Genomic DNA, 15033 nt, shown 5'->3' with positions numbered 1-15033 from the left:
AAGCTGAGAGGACTAGGACTCCAATTCTATATACGTAAATACACACAAACTCCTAACCCAAACCCTTAACCTGAGACACTGGGATATTAAGAGCTGGAAGAATTGACCTGCTCACATTCCTGCTCTGAAGGGGTGTCCCTGTTGGTTGAAGAGCCCTCGCTCTTATCTGCTTGATCTCTCCTCTAAAGAAAGAGAGGAGCACACACTTCTATAGCCTCTCTGTTCTCCCTCCAGGTAAGCCCTGGGAGGAAACAATAGCCGATCCGTATCCATTTCATTCAGAGAGCCTGGGAAAATGAAATTCTTCGCAGAGATCATTTCATGCTAAAGCTGTACATACCATACTCACTTTAGGTCTGAAGGAAGTCGGTGTAACAAAATACAATTTGAGCACAAATCTTAACATTCTTACTATAATTATTTGTTCAATAACAAGGCACTGCTCAAGAAATTCTTTAGGTCAACCCCGTCATTGACGAATCCACTACCGAGAAGGCAGGCAAAGGAGGACGAAGGAACTGCAAATGTAAAATGCTGGCTTCTCACTACAGCCTCACCTTCAGCTGCCTTCCAGCCCAAACACCCCAGCTTTATACAGTTTAGATAGTGCATCCCTCCTTTGTTTTAGAAGCTACTTCAGTGACTGATAAATCTCCTTGAAACTTTGGCCTAATCAACACTTTTCAAAGAATATGCAAGCAATTCATTCACTTTGCTTTTGCAAACCAGTCCATGGACAATGGCCATCCAAACCAAGGAGCATTGCCCAGTGCTTGATTGCAACCTCTTGCTAAGAAAGCAGCAAACTTTATGGATACGTTGAATGGGACTCACCCACTCTTCTGTTAGTAATTTAGGTAATTTGGCTGGGAATGTCCTTGGGTTGAGGACACAGCAACACACACATTCTCCTCCTTTCTCTCTTCCCTCTGAAACTCCTTATTGAACAGGTGTGTATATTTTTATTCCTGTATCTTATCAGCACCTTATTTGCCATGGAATGAAGAAGGCATTTGTTCATTTCTTTATATACCTATCAGTTACAGGGAAAGTTGTGTCTTAAAATACTCTGCCTGGAAAATGCTTTCTAAGTCCAGGAAGATGAGGTTGGCCTCAGTTTAAATTCTCGATTACAGTTGCAAAGGAAAAGCCCAGCTTATCCTGTTCTGAAATCAGAAAACCTAATAAACTTGGTAAATGCAAAACTTCATTTCTCTTTTCAGTCTCAGGGAAAAAAATTTGAAACACATGTACTGTGCCTGTAACTGATCTTCTTCTACCTTTTCCCTTTGCTCATTATTTCTCAAAATTCTCACCTACAAATATGACTCGTTTCTCCTGGATTTAAAAATAAAGGGCTAATTATATTGGGATTTCAAAAAAGCATAAAGAAACCAGAAAAGGTCTCAAACGGTCTCCATTTCGTTCATTAGTTAGGTTACTTTGGTGAGTTCACGCTAAGGAAGACAAATCCACAATGTATATTTTTAAACACACATATGTACAAAGGGAAATTCTCCCAAAAGGTATATGAAGCATCTCCCACCCCATTTTTCCTCCCTCTGGTCACATTACAACGTAGACTATCTTCAGACCTTTCGTCCTCCCTTAACAAGGAGGTGAGCTCCAGGAACCAGTTTTGGTGGACTTCATCGAAGAGTCCATTGAAAACTTCATGGCAGTGATCAAAATACCCCCTCCACCCAGTCACTGATGAAGAGCAGGACTTTCCAGTTGTTTACCAGGTATCAGAGAACGTGGCCAAAAATGGTCCCCTAGGGAACACTGTGGATAGCACCTTTATAGGATTCAAGTGAGAAAATCAAGTACACTCCTCAAGAAACAAAAGCAAGAGCATGAGTCCCCAGCCAGAAGCAATTACGCAACTAATTCAGCAACAAAATTAAAAAGACCCATTCAGTTTCATGAGGGTTTAAGACCCCAAAATGGTCATAAACTAAATGGCCTCCAGTCTCAGATCCCCTTTGGCCACACAGCTATGCTGTCCAACTTCAGGCTCAGACCTACACACTGTAGAAAGGCAGAAAGGCTGCAGGGCATTTTGAAGGGAACCAGAAGGCCACATGAAATTTGTCCCTATTTTTACATGAAACAAAGTGATAGTGTTGAACTACCCAGTTTTGGAACTGAATTGCTTAGCTTACTGCTGGACACCCAGCAAATACTCACCTGCAAATTAGTCAGGATTTGTACATGTCAATGATTCTGTATTCATTGCGTTCCAGTAAGCATTTAAGACCAATACGTGAGCATTGCAGGTAATTTTCCTAGTAATTCCATTCATCCCAACAGATAACCAAATGTGGGCCAACACATTGGAAAATCTCACAGTAAATTTATTTTCTTCATTGTATTCAAAGCCTTTTAATATAAGCCATGATCAGAAGCGATGCTAACAATAAGGGCTTCTCTTAAGCCCCTGGATCCCCTCCCTCAACTGTGTAGAACTAATGTAATCTGTTGAGTTGTCTTCAAATCACTGAAATGTAGAGCGGGTAAACAGTTTAGAAATCATATTCAAACACCCAAGCATTACCTAAACATGATGGTCCTTTTGACCCAAATGAGGCTTCCAGAGTGGGCTAGCGGGGATGGGAGTCCCACCACTCCCTCTTTTCAACTTGTCTGAGCCCTACCTCCACATCCATGGAACCAGCACATCAACTGCTCCAACCCACAAAAACTCCAATTAAGCCCTACATTGACCGGTTGTAACAAACATACAATGGCGAGTGCTGTTTCTTTTAAAAAATGATAAAATATTTAAAAGTTAGGTCACTTGGGTTAGCAGAGGGTATTGTGGCTTATTGGACATACAAATGGAATAAACTTTCTGTTTATAGGTAGCAACACTTGGACAGATCACTTTCTGACTTATTCTTGACTCCACTTGGAAATAAACACTACAGCATGAAGATGAGAATACGGTTTGCAGAGAAAAAAAGGAAATGCATTATTTAAACAATAACTAGTCTTCACTTTTTTTAAAAAAAACAACAACCCATTTTCACCTGGTTGACCTCTCTCCCCATGGAAGAAGATTTCATGGAATGAATAAATGCATCAAGGAATGTATGAATCAATTCTATTTATACAACACCCCCGTTTCACTATAGCAAGCTTCTGGACAACAGTGTGGAAAATCCTACTTGGTACCATTTGGTTGGCAGTTGTGTTACCTGCTACTGTTATCAATTTCTGTACATCTTATGTCTTGCATTAACATGTAAGCCCCAGCTTTCTCTCTCCCACATGGCTACACGTTGCCTGGCATATAGTTGGGGCTTGAAGGAATTTGCGCAGCTGCTTAGTAACTTGCCCCCGGCAAGCTCGGGCACACATATTGATCGACAGGACAGAACTTGAACTTCCTGTTGCTCATACAGGCAGCCCCCATTTCTTTCCCTGCTCTTCACCATTAGGCAAGGTCTGCAACTCAACAACCCCATATTCTTGGTGACATTCAAGGAGCCATCTTCTGAATAGAGGCTCAAGCAGGCCTTGTCCTTAGTGGAGATCCAAACTCAAAGCAGGCTGAGATTCTGGAGCCAGAAAAGCATTTGTGGGCCTCAGATGATCCATTTTAGAGAGTAGGCAAAAGCCCAAACACCACCTGTTTTCAATATGAGTGTCTTCATTACCAAACACACATTTTTACTCAGGCCTTAAATTAGGTCGAACGCTGAACCAGCCTCCAATTCCCCACCAGCCCAGCCCTCCCCAGAAGAGTGATCCGCCTGTATAATCAGCTTGCCTGGACCATGATGGTCTGGCTGGCATCCACTCACGGTGCCCTCAACCCTGAGTGCTCACTCAGCTTATCTGCTCTCCACATAGCCACCCAACAAGTTTGTCCACGTCACCGCCTCACCAGTTTGGCTCCTGCCTGTTATTAAAGCACTGAATGGGATAGGCCATGCCTTCTCTCAGAACAGCCAAAAGTGTAGGCTAAATGGGAAGCATCTTCCTTTCAGCCAGTCATGACAAGGTTCGGGAGACCATCTTGGTGGCATGTTCTCGTGAGGATGTGAGACAGTCCAGCAGCTGATGGTTTTTGGAGCTAATGAGTGATTTGGGGAACTTGGAAGCAGCCTCCCGTGCCCTGCCCTTCCTCTCCGCCCTTGCCTCAGATCCCTAAATGACAACATCATTGCTTCGGCTGAAAACTTTGCTCTCTGTCAAAATGCAGATGCTCCAGGAGGGAAAGCAGACCATCGGAGCCTCTGGGGTTTGGGGGTGGGTGGTAGGAAGAGGCTGATATCTGGGAGGTTGAGGGTGCCTGGGACAAAGCTGGCTTTCCTCACATTTTTTCCCAGCGATTCAGAATCTGTCAGTGAGAGATTACACAGATTACAGCTCTGATTGGTCTGAGCACGCCAGCGGTGACTGCCAGAAAAGTATGCCTTGGGTGACAAGATGACAGAGACCGACCTTTAAGGAAGCTGGAAAAGAGCTAATGATGAGGCTTGCCACCAAGCTGATAGGACTTCTCGATGCAGCCCCGCGTCAGCCACTGTGTGTCCTATACAGTCACAAAACCGATGACTTTTAACAAAAGAACAGAACTTGCACTTCCAAGGAGTGCTGGATCCTTCTGAGTACAGAGCTTTCCTGGGAGGCCATTGACTAGCCCCGGCCACAGTGTCGCACTCATGTGACTTGAAGCACTGCTTTGAGACCTGCCTTCAGAACCCATTTCTGAGGCATGTGAGAATCTCCTTCTCCTTCTTTCATAGTCACATCTCATTTCTGAGTAAAATTACTTACCTGCGGCCGAGGGACCCCAAGAGGACTTGCCTTCCTTGCACCCATACTACATGCAAAAGGATCTGGTTGGTGACTTGGCCTTTACTAACTTCGGGCTATTTGAAAAATTACATCCATCAGCAGAGGCAGGAGGAATGCCCCAAAGTGGAGGTGACTCCAAGTGTGCCACAGGCTGGGAAGGCATTCCCCATGGAGTTGCGGGAGCAGTGGGTAACCTCTTGAGGGAACAACCTAAACAGACACCACTGGAAAAATGAAGGCATATCTGTCAAAGGAGAAGAAAGGCCAAGTGTGACTATTGGGAAGTGGGAGCAATTTTCTGAAGAGTGATGCTCTTGGCCACTGCTAGAGAAGTATGAATCTGCATTAACCACATTTTGACAAAGCCAAAACCAACTCTAAAGCCAATGTCTGCACATGGGATGGCCAGGCCCAAAGAGGCGAGGGGGAGGGGAAGAATAAGGCTGCTGCAAGGATAGTGGCTCCAGAGTTGGTGGTGGAGAAAGGGAACACAAATGAGGAGGGCGGTGAAAAGTGGAGGTGACATTATAGATGGAATTGATCTTGAAATAAAAAATAATATCATGTCTCTGACAATGCAGAAAATGCTCTGACAATGCAGGCATACTTAAGGGTACGCTTCCCAGCTGGAAATAGAAAAAATCTTTCCATAGCATCATACTGGGATTTGAAAACAATTGACTAGAATCCATGATTCTGGTGAACCTGGGCAACTCCCTTTGGTCTGGTCAGGCAGTAGTGAGCCATGGAGTCAGAGAAGAAGAGAGTCACTGGGGCACAAATGGTCCCATGATCTCTACCTGGGCCCTTCCTGGGGCACTGCTCCCAACCTCCACCCACTCCAGCACAGCAGTCAATGCTACGAAGCTGCTGAACTGTCTGGGCCAAGGAAAGAGCCATCGTTATTCCCCATTCCTCTGGATTCATGTGAGCACACCAAATACACCATCCTACTCTTGTTGTGTGAGGTGACACCAAGGGAAATGATCCCCTCCTCCCACAGGGACGACCAGGAATTCAGCTAGGCTTCTCCATACTGACTGGGAAGGAGCAATGTGGGGCCCACATCCAAAGACTATTTTCAAAGCTAATACCACAAGGCATTTCCTTAAAACATTTCCCCCCAAAATGTTAGTTATTAGGTTATGCTATGGTCTAACCTCTTGTTAAAATTTAAACCATTCAAACCAAAAAATGGGTTTGAATTATGAAAAATATCTAAAGATCTCAATGCAGACAAGCCAAAATTTTCCCAAAGTTATTTGGTTGTTTATTTTTTTAAGTATCTCTTGGCAACACATATGAATCTGCAAGGAAATTTTAGTTAGAAACATCTGAAAACTTCTATTTCCAGTGGAAACACTGACAGCAACTTCAAAGGCTCTGCCACCTAATCACTGAGCAAACAGTACATGTGTGTACACTTTGGAGTTGGCAGAAAACCATTTCTAATATTTAGAGCTTCCTGGAGATAGAACACCCTCATAAGTAGTGAGATCTCTGTCACAGGAGGTGTTCAAGCAGTGGCTGGGAAACCACTTGGCAGGACTGTGATAGAGGACAAGCAATCCTCAAAGATTCAAGATTGACCTGGATGACCTTTAAGGGACCATGGGAATTCAGCTGAGCTGGTATCTATCTAGAAGGTAATGAACTGATTTCTGTGTAGCTCTACATTTCAGAATCCCTGAAGCTCAAGGAAGTTTCCTGTCCCTGCCGAAGTTACTGATGGCTAGTGCACTGATGTAGTGCTCCACTTCTCCATTTCCGATGCACCAAGTGTGCCCTGCTAGTGTTGCCCTCTGGTAGTACACAGGCGTAGCCAACCCAATTGTTTGCCTACCCAGTAGCCATTCCTCCTTTCTTCCTTGTTAACCATCCCCTAATTTGTTCAGTGTCCATCCTGCTCTCTGAAGCCACATCTTTCAGGTAGGACTGGCCTCAGCCCAGGGCATGAATCTTGGTTAGCTTTTATACTCAACAGCTTAGAGCATGTGAGCTGATTCTAGGCAACGAGAAGTGAGGAGATGTTTGCTGCAAGAGGGTACCTTCTAGGAAAGATTTCTTCGCTCTTCAAGAGACCTGAGGAAAAAAATAGTCTCTTATAGTTACCAACAGAAAGTGGTGTGTGAAGATGTATTATTACTACAACTATTAGAGCCGTCTTCTTTTTCAGCTTTATTGAGGTTTTACAGACATCTTTCAACCATGAGGGAAGCTATCCCACATGCTGACGTTGGCAGAGGTGCAAGATGGAAAGAATCTGGATCCTTGATAATAACATTGAGAAATAACCATCCCTGGAGCTTCCCTACATCATGATTTCTTGTTATATGAGATGATAAATCCCTCACTGTTTAAGTCATTTTGAGTTGGATTTATCCTTACTGGAGCCAAGAGCGTCTTGACTAATACCACAGTCTTTGATGGGATCTCGTGCTCTCAACATGTTACAGAGATGTGATGAAACCACTCTTTTAATCCATGTGGTCTGGGCCAGAAGATTACAGGAAAAACAGACCAGGGGAGTACCCAGAATTACCCTTTCGCTCCAACACTGGTCTATAAGCAACCCCAAACCAGTATCCTTCCTCAAGCTTCCCTTGTGGTGTGCTCAAGCTCAGGTAACTCCTTGATCCCTCATAAAATGAGACCTCTAGTGGGTCCACCTCACTGGTTTTCCACACTTGCCTGGCCTTTTCTGGAGTCTGGGGTATGGCAGACAGAGCTTGGGCTCCATTTAGGAATACTACAGTCTAACCTGTCAGTGAGGCAAGATGATTGCAGTGTAAGGCAATTCACCTCATTCCTTTCCTCCAAGTGTTTCTCTGGAGATGCCTCTGACTGGCTGCCCAGCAGGGCTGCATGTCCTGCATCAAAGGCCAGGCTCAAAATCCCTTTCCTTAAGGCCAGTGATTCTCAAAGTGTGGTCTCCAGACCAGCAGCATCAGCATTCCCTGGGAACTTGATAGAAATGCAAATTCTCGGGCCCACCCCAGATCTACTGAATCAGAAACTCTGGGGGCGGAGCCTGGCCATCTGTGGCTTGATCAATCCCTCCAGGAGATTCTGACACATGCTCAAGTTGGAGAACCACTGCCTTAGACTTGGCCCCTGCCGTGACTGGTAACTGGGGTGATGGTGCTTCCCATCTTGATTATTTTATACTGTGAGGGCCCCATCTCACTCTGTAATTATACTTCCATTGCTGTGACTATTTGATTGTCTGTCTCCCTCACTAGTGGTGAGCTCCACTAGAATGGACACTGAGTCTATTTTATTGTATCCCCAGTGCCTAGAACAATGCCTGGCACACAGTATGTACTCCATTTACATTTGTGGAATGGGTGGAGAAGGGCTCTCATTGGCCACATCAATTACTGGATGGCATAATTTTCTCCCTACTAAATTCAGCAAATTCCTAAGGTAATTATCTAGTTAAGACATTCAAATTGTACAATGTTTTTCTCTCTAAGCTGGGTACAACTGATAAATTGACCTTCACATTTTCTCAACTTGAAGTCAAGAACGAAGACAATTTCAGGGGGCTGGCCCCGTGGCTGAGTGGTTAAGATCACACGCTCCACTTTCGCGGCCCAGGGTTTTGCCGGTTCGGATCCTGGGCACGGACATGGCGCTGCTCATCAGCCCATGCTGAGGCGGCGTCCCACATGCCACAACTAGAAGGACCCACAACTAAAAGTACAACTATGTACTGGGGCTTTGGAAGGAAAAAGGAAAAACAAAATCTTGTTAAAAAAAAAAAATGAAGACAATTTCAAACTACTCCAGAATGTGACTTCCACTCAGCAATCTGTCATGCTAAAGAGCCATAGGTATTGGCTACTGCCCATTACAGGATGTGTTTTGAAGGACACTTTCCTTTATCATTTTTGCCAAAGCCTTGACTCAGCAGAACACTAAAAACCCAGAGCCAGTCTAAAAGAAAACATGCAAAGTGTCTGAAAGGCCCAAGCGGGCCTTTTTTTGGCACCAGCCCACCACTACTCACTGCTTGCCCTTCCAAGACCACTTCGGACTCTTTGGGGAATACCAAAGGGAACTTGACACCGGGAAACACTTCTGCATAGATTTCTCCCTTCTCCCTGTCAACTCTGGAACCAGAGGAGCTGGTGCAGCCTCACTGTGTGACCAGGAGAGAACAGCTTCAATTTACAAAGGAGATGGCGATTCCACAGGAATTCAGAGTCTGGGGGGAAACCGGGGAGAGAGGTGTAGTAGGTGGGACAGGGGGATGGGCAATCAAGAGGATGGAGAGGTGCTCACCTGAGCGTCCTGCCTGCCTCCTAGGAAAGAACTTAGTGTGTGGAATTCTTCTCCCCTAGCAGCCACGGCAGAGAAGAGTGGAAAGAGGTGCGTTTTAGAGACGGAAGACAGTGAAAGGGCAGGGTAAAGGGACCATTTGGAGCTTCTCGTGTTTTGAACCCTTAAAACAGGATATGTCATTATTAGAGACTTAGAATCTTTTCTTGCCATGAAGAACCAGGCTTCAACTCCCATCTGTTCATTTTCTATAAAACCTCAGCCATTAGGCTTTGATCTAAATGCAGCCTTCCTGCTATCATTTGGCAATGGCAGGTGTACAGACATCGCCTTTGCAGAGCAGCTCCATTCTAAATGTGTACGGTGTGTAGCCCTCCGAGAGGGCGCCAAGATTGCAGATTGAGCAGGGGTCCATCTGAATCCCTGCAGCTGGAGCTCCTTCCTGCCCTGGCTCCAACCTGCACTCACTGCCGGAGGTGGGGCTCAGTGGCCAGGCCTCAGAAATGCAGTCATCCCTCATCCAGGAGCCTAAGTGGCCATGGAGCCTGGGAGCAAGGCATTGTAAAACAGTCAGCCACTCCTCTGGGCAAAGCCCTGTGATAGAGCAGCTCCTGGTGCCCTAGCCCCCTAGAAAGGCACTCCTTACCTTGGAACACCATTGTGTTTTCCAGCTCACAAAGTCCTGGTGTGTGCACCTTCCCAGTATTTCCTCATAATCGCCCTGTGTAGCAGACAGGGCAGGGCACCTCATTTAAGAGAAAAGCCCAGAAAGAAGTCAAGCAGCCGCTATGTAGTTTTCAAACTGTGATCTAAGTCACCCAAGGGGTAACATGACATAAGCCATCTGGGATGGCAGGAGGAAAGCAGGTAGGGCTCTGCCCCTCCCACCCCCTCATCAGAGTAGCTCCTCCTTAACCTGATACAAATATATTTGGTCCCCTCATCCCACTAGCTGGCTTCCTAATGCTTGAAGAGGTTTTCCAACCTTCAAAGTGCCTGTAGGATGGTGTCTAGGGAATCAGACTCCAGGAATCCTTCTCTGAGGCCAGAGCAGAATGGAGTGGCCTAAGATGCCTGGGAGCTCTGGAATGCCAGTGGGGGCGGGGCTGTGTGGTTGAGCCGGAAGCAATGCTTGATAAAATGGAGAAGATACATGCATATGGCTGGCCAGAATTCAAGGACATGATGGGGTGGGAGACTGGAAGGACGACCTAAAGGTCTTACTGAATTTTGAGCCTGGATGTCTAAAACGTACCCCTTGTGTGAAACTAGGTTGTCTTCAACAGAAAGCTCCAAATCAAGATCGCCTGGGGGAGGCTAGAGTATATGGGATATAAAGGGAGCTGAACTCCTTCAGGTTGCATAGAACAGTGCTGAGCACACGGTCAAGGCCAAGGACAACCTCATACAATCCACGCCACATACTTCCTAGTTCATCTTCTTTATACAGCCTAGGCATCCTGTCAAGTCCTGTTCAAGAATTTGCATTAGATCATGCCCACTTGAATTTTAAATTGCCTTGCCTGGCCTTTGAGGGCTTCGCACTCTGACCTCACCCTTCCCTAGTCCTGTACTAGCAAACTCAGTGCCTCTGCTTTTTAGGCACATTTCCTTTCTGGCCCCTCACTACCCACACCTATCCCACGAGCATCCCCAGACGACACTGCATCCCACCTCCCGGCCCTTACTCCTGCTATTTCAAACCAGCCAGTACTTAACTGAGTGTGTGAGGCAGCCTATAGCACCCAAAGAGTACCAGGAACCAAGGACGGGTCCTGCCCACAAGGAGCTCACAAGAGATTTCCCTCTCCTCCCCTTCCATCAAACCCAGCTAGAGCCCTGCCTCCCCCAGGAAGACACCCTGACCACTTTGGTGTGCACTGTTCTCCTTTGACCTGCTGAACATCTAAGAGCTTACATAGTCACTGGCATGTCTCCTGGGTGAGCCTTGTCTCCCCAACGGAATTATGAGCTTCCCGAGGATGAGGACCTTAGCTTACTTACATCCTCCCTTTTCCTCCCATGCAGAGACCAAGGTCACATGTGTCATAAATCATATTACTGTCTCAACTCCCATGTGGTTTTGGAGGATCACACATTCAGAGCCAGAGTGACTACCATTAGAGATCTCTGCTAACCAAGGACTGGCCTCTCTAGGTATTTCATCTTTGGAGTCTGTTTCAATACACAAGGGATCCTCAAATTGTTGGACATGAAGTACAGTCTCCAAAAGGGAATTTGTTTATGCAACGTGGGGGATATAAGGGTCCATCCAACGCAGACTTGTGTGTGGGCCAATGGCCCAAGGGACAGGTTAAGAAGAGTAATACCAATCTCTGACATCCACCTCAGATGCTGCCTCCCTCCCGGATACCACTCATCCACCTCTTGAGCCCAGGGATTTTGGTCACCATCAGCTGGTCACCATCAGCCTACAGCATCTTTGGTTTAACCAATTACCTAAGTCACTACTCACTGAGTAAGGCAGAACTCTTTGTTTAAAATGGATCGTTTACTCATTCTAAGGGGGCAGCCTGCCTTTAGTTCTAGGAATTCACCCTTCCTACAGCCCGATTCTATAGGTTTGAGTTACATTGTCTCTCAGCTCCTCTCTTTGTGGACTAGGAAGGCATCACGTGGCCTTCCTTTGGAGGCAGAGCTCTCAGTCCCTGTTGATTTTAGCCGTTTCTCTACGGACCTTATATCAAGGTTGAGGTCAAACGCTAGAGTCTGAGTGCTCCTCGATCAGGACCTTTCCAATTTTTTTCCACGTGTACTGTCTGACAGGCATGCTGGGATATGCGTTCAGGAAACAACCAACAAAAGCTCCCAGATTTCTTCCCTGGGTAGGAAATGGCAAGTCAAAATCTCTTGTCCCTAAAGGACAGGTTTTGTCTTTAGATATTGTCTTTTCTAATGTTAATGTGCATCAAGACCAGTCCAGCAGGAAAAACCTATTGTTATATTCCACGTCTTGAGCAGTGCCTGTTGTCTCAGCTCTGTGTGTCCAATCTCTGACCCACGTGTAACTTTTTTTCCTAAAGATTGGCACCTGAGCTAATATCTGTAGCCAATCCTTATTTTCTTCTTCTTCTCCCCAAAGCCCCCCAGTACATCGTTGTATATTCTAGTTGCAGGTCCTTCTAGTTGTGCTATGTGGGACGTCGCCTCGGCATGGCTCGATGAGCGGTGCCATGTCTGCGCCCAGGATCCAAACCAGTGAAACCCTGGGCCACCAAAGCAGAGTGAGGAAACAACTCAGCCACGGGGTCGGCCATACATGTAACTTTTAAGGTAGAATCTTGTTGAGGGCTCTTTAAGAAGCCCAGATTACATTCACTGGGTCCCATTTATCCAGATGCATTTACTCCTCACAAAGCTCTAGCTGATTAGTTAGGTATGAATTTTCCCTAGGCAAACCATGGTATTTTCCTCAAGAGTTTGTGTTTGCTTAAGTGTTCAGCGAGTTGACCCTTCCCAACAATACAGCTGCAGGGCAACCCCAGAGCCCTTTCACACAGGATCGTACGGGGCTGTCTTGGAGAGGATGGACAGGATCACTTGACTTAATGCCGGTTCTTCTAGAACTAGCACATAGGGACCACCTGGTCCCTATGCATTATCATCCAAGCTCTTTCTGCTTTGAAGTTCGCTGAGCAAGGAGCCACTGTTGTGAGGTCAGAAAAGCTTTTCATCATCTAGATTTGTCTCCGGGTGGTCCTTGACTCCTTGACCTGTACTCAGATCCACCAAGTCACCAGTGTCTGTCATGACTTTTAACCTGGCCCTTCTGTAGGCCCAGGACAGCTCTGCTTGTAGCAAGCCTGACAAGGCCCAGCCCTTCCTGATGATTCAGACAAGGTGGAACAAGGGAGAAAGGGTAATCGAAGGAAAAGCAGCACTTGGAATAAACAGGCTCTGGTGACAGACCTCTGGTTCTTGCATTTCTTCCCTGTGACCCCTACAGACAAGTCACCTGACTTCTTTGAGTCTTTTCACTCATCTGTAAAATGGAGCAACTTCTACCCTGCGGGATTGTGTGGCATAATCAACATGGCCCAGGCTTAGTGCCAGGCACGCAGGTTTGTCCTGCTTCCCTGCTCAGTTGGGACATTACAGGTGAATAAACAGCAAATAACGACTTTCTTTGCACAGTAAATGTGTCCAAATAACTGTTCATTGCTGCTGCCAGAGCTGGTTGCAAAGTATTCAGAACTACAACAGCAGAGTAACAACAATTTTTCATTACATTTTAAAAGAGAAGTGACAACAGGGGCACTAAAGAAGACCTTTAAAGGCAAATGCCGTGAAAGAGGGTTGACATCCTAATGCGTGTGTTCAGAAAATCACCCACTGACCATGTAATTTCTTTGGAGCCAACCTGGCACCACTGCACTGTGCAGTGAGTGAATCACCAAGAACAGAGTCATAGTCAGCCTTGGGTTATCAACGGGGACGCAGAAAAGCAAATTCCAGGCTTCGGGAAATGTAAGAAAATCTACTTGGAATGCATTTTTTACGTACGTGTGTGTCTTTCTTTCTTGGCAGGAGACTTACCTTCCTAATTATGTTTCCCTTAGGCTTTTGTTAAAATTAGTCTGCATTCCCCAAGCACACACCACTGACAGCAGGGGAAAGAAGGCCCACAGTGGCAGGGTAAGCTCTACCTGGGATTAAGTGTTTGAAAATACACAAATAAATGTGTGTGTAGGTATGATTGTGCATACACACACAGGCGACATGACTGTCATGTGAGAAACACAATAACATGGAGTAGCAAGGAAGGTGTTGCAAAACTTCCCCAAAGCCCAGAACACTTAGACCATGAAACCCTTTCAAAAAGCACCGGGGGTCGTCACACACATGCTTTATCTTCAGTCTTTAACCACACCTGTCACCTTTCATCAGCTTTTACCTGGTAGCAATGATGCATTAAAATCTTTTCCTTTCCAACAACCTTGTGCTTTTTTCCAGAATTCCTAACATTTCTTGCAGAATTGTCAAAGTAGAGTAACATGCGCATTTAATTACACATGTGGACACCCGTGCGGAGAAATGGATTTCTGCAGATTTTGCTGATTAATGCTGAATTTAGAAGTCTCTTCAAACATTGATGACTGAAAATTCAACCTTACATGAAAACTGGACTTGGACAACTATTCATACATTTTAATAATGACTCCTGGATCAATGGAAAGATAATTCATGCAGTAACCAAGAAGATCTAATTACATATTTTCCTAATACTCTCATGTCCATCCTGTGTGGGAGTTGATGCTGCTTCAAGGCATCTGGGCTTCAGAAAATGTTAAGAGTACTTTGTTCTAATAGAATATGAGCAAATTCCAGGGCACATTTCCTTTGAACCATTCCCAAGCATTAACAGTAGTATTCACGTGCTGTGTCCTAAGAGGATCTTCCCATTGCTTTGGCCAATGTCTTCTTCACTGGTGATGATATGGAAACAAACTACCAAAAATAAACCTTAACACAGAGAGTATCTTAATCATGCACTCAGGATTACAGCACCATAATGCCAAACTGCTCCTCATTCAATTCAATGTTTGGTTTTTAAAAAATTACCTAGATTAATCTTGGCCAAAATGCAGGAAACATCCAAAATATGGTACCACTGAGAAGCCATGCCCTTAGAATAGGAATCTGTATCTTTAGGACGCCTCCTCTCAACACTGGTTTTTTTTTGAGGAAGATTAGCCCTGAGCTAACATCTGCTGTCAATCCTCCTCTTTTTGCTGAGGAAGACTGGCCCTGAACTAACATCTGTGCCCATCTCCCACTACTTTATATGTGGGACGCCTGCCACAGCATGGCTTTCCAAGTTGTGCCATGTCCACACCTGGGATCTGAACTGGCGAACCCCGGGCCACCAAAGCAGAACATACGCGTTTAACTGCTGTGCCACCAGGCTGGGCCCTGGGA

The sequence above is a fragment of the Equus quagga genome, chromosome 10, assembly GCF_021613505.1.
Source record: "Equus quagga isolate Etosha38 chromosome 10, UCLA_HA_Equagga_1.0, whole genome shotgun sequence".
NCBI classification, from domain to species: Eukaryota; Metazoa; Chordata; class Mammalia; order Perissodactyla; family Equidae; genus Equus; species Equus quagga.
The sequence above is the reverse complement of the archived record's forward strand: the minus strand, read 5'-3'. Positions refer to the sequence as shown.